The sequence below is a fragment of the Podarcis muralis genome, chromosome 17, assembly GCF_964188315.1.
Source record: "Podarcis muralis chromosome 17, rPodMur119.hap1.1, whole genome shotgun sequence".
Lineage (NCBI taxonomy): Eukaryota > Metazoa > Chordata > Lepidosauria > Squamata > Lacertidae > Podarcis > Podarcis muralis.
Genome location: NC_135671.1, coordinates 8,638,418 through 8,646,860, shown reverse-complemented (window position 1 = coordinate 8,646,860; position 8,443 = coordinate 8,638,418). Strand labels below are relative to the sequence as shown.

The 8,443-nt window shown below is 44.7% G+C and overlaps 1 long non-coding RNA gene across 1 annotated transcript; it reads left to right on the top strand.

The window, feature by feature from the left end:
* Nucleotides 1–5,695: 5,695 nt before the first annotated feature.
* Nucleotides 5,696–8,404, top strand: LOC144325990 (uncharacterized). Its single transcript, XR_013391163.1, has 2 exons — nucleotides 5,696–5,797; nucleotides 7,852–8,404. It is a non-coding gene; the product is annotated as an uncharacterized LOC144325990 (long non-coding RNA).
* The last annotated feature ends 39 nt before the right edge of the window (nucleotides 8,405–8,443 follow it).

Below are 8,443 nucleotides of genomic sequence, written 5' to 3'. Positions count from 1 at the left end.
TGGGGTTGCGGCGCTCATCTCGCTTTACTGGCCGAGGGAGCCGGCGTTTGTCCACAGACAATTTTTCTGGGTCATGTGGCCAGCATAACTAAGCCGCTTCTGGCAAAACCAGAACAGCGCACGTAAACACCATTTACCTTCCCGCTGGAGCGGTACATATTTATCTACTTGCACTTTGACGTACTTTCGAACTGCTAGGTTGGCAGGAGCTGGACCAAGCAATGGGAGCTCACCCCATCACAGGGATTCGAACCCTGACCTTCCGACAAGGTCGGCAAGCCTTAGGCTCAGTGGTTTAGACCACAGCGCCATCCTCGTCCCATTGATTTCCCTACCTGAGGACAAAAGGCTACATAGCTCGTAAGTTATGGAACTGACCCTGAAACTGACCCCAGAAACCCTTAACAAACTGCCGTGTCCAGAATCGATTGAGGGCAATAATATGTTTGAATGTCCTGTAAAGGTATATAGTGGGAGTCCTTTCAGCAGAAACCCTGCATATGGAGATTTGCTTGTGAAATGGAGTGTCCTCCCTTCTCTTCCTCGCTGCCCCCTGCCTGTGTGTTCCCCAAAATGGCTCTGGGAGGGTCAGGAGAACCCCCAGAAAAGCATGCTGGGATGGAGTCTCAGAGAGGAGGGACTGTTCCATCTGGCAAGTTTAACCACTTGCGCTGACAGAACATTCAATAATAACACAACACTGAATTGCTCCCATAGGGTGTACACAATCTCAAGAAGCACTTTTCAGACAAAAGATGTGCAATAGCTCTAGACTGTGTGGATTACAGGCAACTGCCCGTTTGCATAGGGGTTGCGTTCTGGGTCTTCACGCCTGTTGGCGGACCCTGTTCCCCCCACCCCACCCCACCCTGCCCTGCCCCCATCTCATTCCACTCCCTTTTTGGGCCACTTCCAGGTCTACAGAGATGAGTGTGTGACGGTCACACCTCAATCGGATGCATGTAAAATAGTCGCTGCCTGTACATTTAAAACCACACACCAGCACTCAGACTCCATTGATTCTAGACCAAAATGTGTGTATGCAGAATCAAGTGTCTGGAGTGAGAAGCAACTGCGGTCCTTTTCAGCTGTGCCCCAAATTGCAGCCTGTTTATTTTGTTCCATAGAATTCAATGGGGGCCACTGAGTCCCAGGCATGGGCGTAGCCAGGATTTTTGTTGGGGGGGGCAGGCTTTTGTTAGGGAGAGCAGAACCTCAGTTAGTTAAGTATTTTTATTGATTTAGGGAGGCACCTGCCCCCTGGCTAGGCCCATGGTCCCAAGCCAGCTCCTCTTCCCATAGCTTTTCCTTCAGCCCTTTTTCACCACGGGGGTCACTCGAGAGCGCGATGGGTTAATAAATGCCAAGTAGTGATGAGCATGCCTCCCCAATCCAACATCTTCAGCTGCAATCCTAAAAACATGAAGGGGTAAGGCCCATAGAATATACCAGCACTAATTTCTGAGTAAACCTGTTTGCAGGTTTATTCAAGTGTGGGTCAAGATGAAATGGCGAGGGAGTCGCCTTAATAATAAGATGATGAAAGGAACAGTGTGAAACACATTTATTTCCAGAATGTATGAATGTGGGAAGAAAATACTAATTCCTCACCAAAACCCTACCATCATTGCATGCTTAAAATGAAGACATTTACACCCACTGTATTAACGCTGCAAGGGACTTTTTTATGTGTCATTATGACAGGTGGTGGAGGGAGCGAGCCGCATTCCAGTGAGTGAGCCTGTCCCTGGCTATGCTACTGGTGTTGGCCCTCTCACTGGTCAAAGCTGAAGGAGTTAAGGGGCAGAGGGATTAGGAGAGCGAGGCTGGGAAGATGAATGAAACAGGTTTGTAAACACAACTGTCTGTGAGACAATAGTCTACTGTGCTGGCTCCATTAATATTTATAAATGTAAACTCTCCTTTGCTGCCCAAAGGAAACACCCCATTTATAATTGTAAGGTAAAGACTTACTGTATCTGTAAAGAGGCCAGGCAAAAGCCAGCGTAGTTGGTTATGCAGTCTTTGGAGGACCTGTGAGGGGGGGGGGGGAGCGTAAGGAGGAAGGACTATTTTCCTTGAGTTCTGTTAGCATACAGAATTTAGCTTCCAGGCAGTCGTCGTTTGGGCCTTTTCTGCCATTCAGGTCTCCCATTATATAGAGTGGTGCATCAGGGCACTTAATTTGGAGTATAGTTTTTTTGGGAAATGGCCCCATGTACTCTCAATCTGTACTTGCAGTTTGTATGGCGGGATATAAGCTGAAACAAGAATGATACTTTGGGGCCCAGAATGCAAGATGATCCCCAGCGCCAAGTGCTTTGAATCTTTAAACTTAATAACCTGTGTTGTCAAGGAAGTGGATACCAGTGTTACAAGACCCTTCCTTGGACGTCCTTTCTCATACAGTTTAGTGGCCTTAATTTCATGGGCAAAGTAACCCTCCAGGACTATATTGAAAGTTGCCCAGGTTTCCTGCAACATTATCACATCGAAACACGTTATATACTTGTGAAATGACTCATTCCCTACTTTGTTGGCCCAACCCGCTATGTTCCATGAGATAATATTTAGGCTACTCTCGTCGCTGGTGATTTGGCTTCATTGTGGAGGGCAGATTGTGGTCAGCTCTCCCTCTGTCTCAGTTATAACACAACCATTCTTGAGGTGTTTGACGTGTTGTTCTTTCTGGGGTTGTTTGACAGACTTGTCCAGATTGCCAGCCATCAGCAGTAGTGTTCAGTTGTTTGTGACTTTCAGAGTCAAAAGTAATTAAGTCTGTCTCTGGCAGTCTTGGTGTAATGCTTTCCTCGGGTGGGGCAGCGCCTGGCAATAGATGATCTGTTTTCTGTGAAGATGGTGAGTGGTGGATTTCGAGATCTACCAAAGTCCTGGGGGAAGAACTTATTTTTGACACAGGTGAGTTGGGCAAGCATTCTTTGTGTGCTTGGCCATTAAACTCAGAAGGTTTTCTGTCCTGGGGGATGTTTCAGCCAAATTCTCCACCCGGAACCTGCCTTAGTGGCACTGGGGTTTGTGCCTTAAACCTTTGGCGAATGCCCACCGATGATGAGGGCTTGGATTGATTGGAGTCAGTCCGACTGCACAGAAGATTCAGCAGTAAAGGCTTTAATTCTGTTTCTTCAAAAACACGCCTCAAGATAATTTTATAATCCTGTAGGCAGGTCTTGTATTTCAGAAGTAGTTTTGGAATAACTGAATCAGTGAATGATAATAAAAGTCTAGAATGCTGAGAGTCTGATGAAAGCAGGTTTACTGTGGTAAGATTGTCGCGCTGGATGTTTAGCAACAGTTTGAAATTTCGCTTTGCACTTGCGATTGAATTCCAGAAAGGGAGCAGACCATTAAAAGGATAAACATCGAGAACTGCTTGAGAGCTTTGCAGGATTAGTTTGCTGTTTTCATGTTTGTTATTCTTTCTGTAAGAGGTTTTACGGGTTCTGGCACAAGAACAGCTACACCCCTGAGTTTGAAGATCTTGTTAATAGCGCTGTGGCCAGACTCTTGGGTGGCAATAGGACTGTTCCGGGTTGCCAACAGCGCCAACTCAGCCAGGAGGGACACTACCTTTTCTAATTTGAGGTTAATTTTCTCTACCATTCTTGCTGTTAACAAACAGTGGTCCGCAAGTACAGTACTTCAGCATAAGGTGGTACACCCTCAGCTGTTTTGTTTGTTTGTTTTAAATCTCATTTTCTGTAAGATTGGTGGAAGGTGACTGGGGACAAACTAGTGATTCTAGGTGTCTCTGTTCTGCCCCTCTAGATTAATGGCTCATCCAGCTTCAAATAAAATGGTGGTCAAAATGGTATTCCATGACTGAAGGACATTTAGGTGAGTATCCCTTGGTTGGCCAGGGAGGAAATCTCTATTGCGTTCCGTCTGCAACTCATTGGGCTAAGACTCTTTCAGGTTGCAGTGACTGAGTTGTCAGAAGAGGGCCTATTCTGTGTCACCACAATGAGGCTCACCTGCAGGTAGGAGAACACTTCTTCTTTTCTTCCAGCACTTCTCTCCTTTTGTTCCAGCTTGTCTTTCCTTCAGGTTTCTCAGAGTATCCCTTGCATGGCTAGGGGGAAATCTCTATTGTGTTCCATCTGCAACTCATTGGGCTAAGACTCTTTCTGTGTCACCACAATGAGGCTCACCTTCAGGTAGGAGAAGACATCTTCTTTTCTCCCAGCTCTTCTTTCCTTCAGGCTTTGCAGAGTTCAGTGTACCTGAAGTGAGAGTCGCCTACACTTGGACTGTGTTGCTTTAGGTAAGTTCATATTCCACCACTCAGTTGTCTTTTTCCAAGACATTTTTTTTGTACTGGTCTCTCCTTTTCCCAATTTTATTTTCTGCTGGTCTCTTCACAGGTCTCTCCAAAGATCCTGCAACACTCAAATGAAGCCAGCTCTTCCAGCAGAGTCCCAGAAGTCATGGTGGTAAGAAAGCTGTTTAATTTTTTTAAAAAATCTCATTTTCTGTTCCATCTGCAACTCATTGTGCTAAGATTCTTTCAGGTTGTGGTGACTGAGTTGTCAGAAGAGGCCCTATTCTGCGTCACCACAATGAGGCTCCCCTGCAGGTAGGAGAAGACTTCTTTTCTTCCAGCTCTTCTTTCCTTCAGGCTTCCCAGAGTTCACTGTTCTTGAAGTGAGAGTCACCAGCATTAGGACAGTGCTGCTTTAGGTAAGTTCACATTGCACCACTCAGTCGTCTGCTTTCACGGGTGGGCACGACTACTGAGAATTCCCTCTCTTGTTGTATTGGTCTCTCCTTTTCCTCCTTTTCTTTTCTGCTGGTCTCTCCACAGGTCTCTCCAAAGAGTTCTTAACCTCTTAAGGTTTTCTTTTTCCTGAGAGAACATTCACAGAATGTTCTCTCAGGTTTTGCTTTTCCCCTTGTTGCATTGCTCAAAAAAAAAGCAAAAGACACTGGTGGTTGGCGCTCCTGGTTCCCAGGACGGGGTTCAAATCCCTGCGGTGTCCGTGCTTACTTCCAATGCAACTGCTATCTCTCTCTATCCCTCTCTATCTCTCTCTGTCTCTCTATCCTTCTCTCTCTCTCTCTCTCTCTCTCTCTCTCTCTCTCTGTCTGTCTCTCTATCCCTCTCTATCTCTCTCTCTCTGTCTCTCTATCCCTCTCTATCCCACACTGCCTAAATAACAATTGGCTCCCTTTTTCTTAAGCCAAAGTATTAGCATGGGAGGGTGGTGACTTCAGTGACTGAGCTTGATTCTTAACTCCACCATTGCACCAAAGGACCATTTCAAGCACCACCTTCCTGGCAATGTGCTGCTGCTGGGAAGATGCTCACTTGATGCATCGCTGGTTGTGTGTCTAGGTCGGCTGGATCAGGTGGCTTCTTCCCCTCCTAGCGCTCCCAGTCACTGGTGTGAGAAGTCTCTCTATGGATCTGGTCTGCCTGCATTCCAGACACTACTGGAGGAGCAATTCTCCCTGCAAAGGTAACAGACAAGGTGGCCTTATGGGGGAAACATGCTGTGGAGCTTGCTATGTAGGGTGGTGTTTTTGTTTTTTAACAATTCATGATCAATAGCTTACCAATCTTCTGTCAGTAAATGGTAGATCATGAAGCAAGGAGAATTGGGAGGAGACCTGGGCAAGGTGTGATGCAGGTGCAGATGCAACTTTGATTACAGGTGTTCTGGCAACTTATAAAGTTCAGTGTCTATGTTTGCTTGCTTTCAGATTGGCAGGGACAACCAAACTATTGTGCAAGGAGGCCTCTGTTTCAAGGCCAGCTGTGATGTGCTTTCTCATAGCGGTGAGTCTGTTTTTGGAGGTCACATGGCAAGCCTGTAAATTAAAAAGATATTTTTGAAATAAAAAGTGTCAACAGAGAGATTTCCAGTGCAACCCTATGCATGTCTTCTCAGGAGTAAACACACCTGGGGTCAAAGGGACTTATTTCCAGCTAAGTGTGTGTAGGATTGTAGCCTTTATGATGCATCAGACTTGGTCTACATCTGCTTTTAAGGGGACTTGAAAATACTTGAGTAAATATAGGATGCAAAGATTTTTAATAAACTTGAGGCATGAGCCGTCCAAAGGTAAACAGGCACTTTTGCATCTCATTCGCTTCAGTGAGAGAAAGTCAAGAAGGTGTTTAATTCTTAATGCTTACATTGGTCTGGATTGTGCCCTTGCATTTTTCAAATAATTACTGACAAGCCCAGGAAGTCCCCAAGAATGGTGCCATTTAGTCACGATGGAGAATGATTGGCTTTTTAAAAAGCAGGGTAAAGGGAGGTTAACTGTAAGCGTTACAGCAAATGTTCACTTATAGCCCTTGCCATAAAACTAATTAACAACACCATCTAATAATAAATCAGGTTTTAAAATCCTGAGTCCTAGTGTGATCTTCCCAGAGCATCCCTGTGATCCATCATTGGCTCCAGGCAGAGGACAATTGACCTTTCGAAAAACGAAGAGATGAGGCAATCAGGGATGACTATGACAGGAGCGCAGGAAACGGAATCTGAAGCAGAAAATTGCTCTCACCATATTACTAACACATCTAATTTGAGGACATCCTGGCACAATCAAATTCACACAGAGAGACATGCAGGAAGGGGATAGAAAACTGAGGAAGATCTGGTTGTTTGTGGGAAGACTTCCTGGGGCTCTGTGTGTGTGTGAGAGAGAAATGGACCCACAGGTCTTGGGAGGGGCCAGACCTGGTGATTAAGGCTTTGGTATTTTATAGTGCCCCAAACTCCACCCTGGGAGCCAGCAAGGCAGCGCTCCTGTTGGGTATGTGTATCTCCCTGTCTGTCACCCTGGCAACAAGGCCTAGCTCTAACCTTTTCCCCTCTCCTGCCTGCCTAGCTGATAGCTATTCAATCAAACTTAAGTACCCATAAATACTTTGGAGGGAACTAGTCAGATTACTCCAGGAATGTAGGTGTATAATTTTATCCTTCCAGGCTTAACTGGTGGTTTAGCACTTGTGATGCTTAATTTTAAGCAAACCTTCATTAGCAAAGAGAATGGAACCCCAGTCAAGAACAATCATTTGGGCACAAGCTAGCAGTTTGAAAGCACATGGTCATTTATAGACCTCATAGGTATCTAAAGCCATTTGCACGTAACAATATATGTATTTTATCAAAGTAATTGTTACAACCAGTCCATGCAGAATGTAGAAATGGGACATGGGTAGTTCTGTGGGTTAACCCACAGAGCCTAGGACTTGCCGATCAGAAGGTCAGCGGTTCGAATCCCTGCGACGGGGTGAGCTCCTGTTACTCGGTCCCAGCTCCTGCCAACCTAGCAGTTCGAAAGCACGTCAAAGTGCAAGTAGATAAATAGGTACCACTCCGGCGGGAAGGTAAATGGCGTTTCTGTGCGCTGCTCTGGTTCGCCAGAAGCGGCTTAGTCATGCTGGCCACATGACCCAGAAGCTGTACGCCGGCTCCCTCGGCCAGTAAAGCGAGATGAGCGCCGCAACCCCAGAGTCGTCCGCGACTGGACCTAATGGTCGGCTCCCTCTACCTTTACCTTTATACAAATGGAAGACTGGGGGAAACTATGGAAAGTAAATTAAAAAGTTACTAATTGTATCATTCTGAAAGAGAATTATATGAAAATGGCGTATCGATGGTATATAACTCCTGTGAAAATTGCTAAAATGTATAGAAGAAGTTCTAATAAGTCCTCGAAGTGCAAAGAGAAAGAAGGCACTTTTTACCACATGTGGTGGAATTGTAAAGTAATCAAAAACTACATACGGGGAAATGATTTATAATGAAATGAAAAAAGGTGTTTAAAACAACGTTTGTTTTAAAAACCCAGAAACTTTTTTGTTCGGCATTACAGGACAGGACTTGCCAAAAGAGTGGAAGAAGCTATTCATGTATGCTACAACAGCAACTAGGAGTTTACTAGCCCCAAAATGGAAGGACGACAAAAAACCAACGAAAGAAGAACGGCAAGCAAAACTGATGGACTATGCCGAAATGGTGAAGCTTATGGGAAAACTTAGAGACAAGGACAATAAAGACTTTTTAAAAGACTGGGAACTGTTTATTATGTACTTATAGAAATACTGTAAAAAAGTGGACTCACCAGCAGGGTTTGAGTAAACACTTACAATTAAGGGGGGAAGTGTATAAGTTAAGGAGCGATAATTGAGGAAATAATAAACTGTAATATGTAATTTGGAAAGACATGGTACAAAATGATAATAATATTTTGTTGAAAGATTTTAAAATCAAGAGAAATAAAACAAGCAGAAGTAGCAAATATTTAAAGAACCAGAAGAGGAGGTTGGGGGAAGTCAAGGGAGGGGGCGGAATCTGGATTTATGAATTTTCTATGGTGCTTACATTGATTGTGTTGAATATAAACCTAATAAAGCTTATAAAAAGAACAGTTGTTATTATTATCGATTATTATTTTATTTACACCC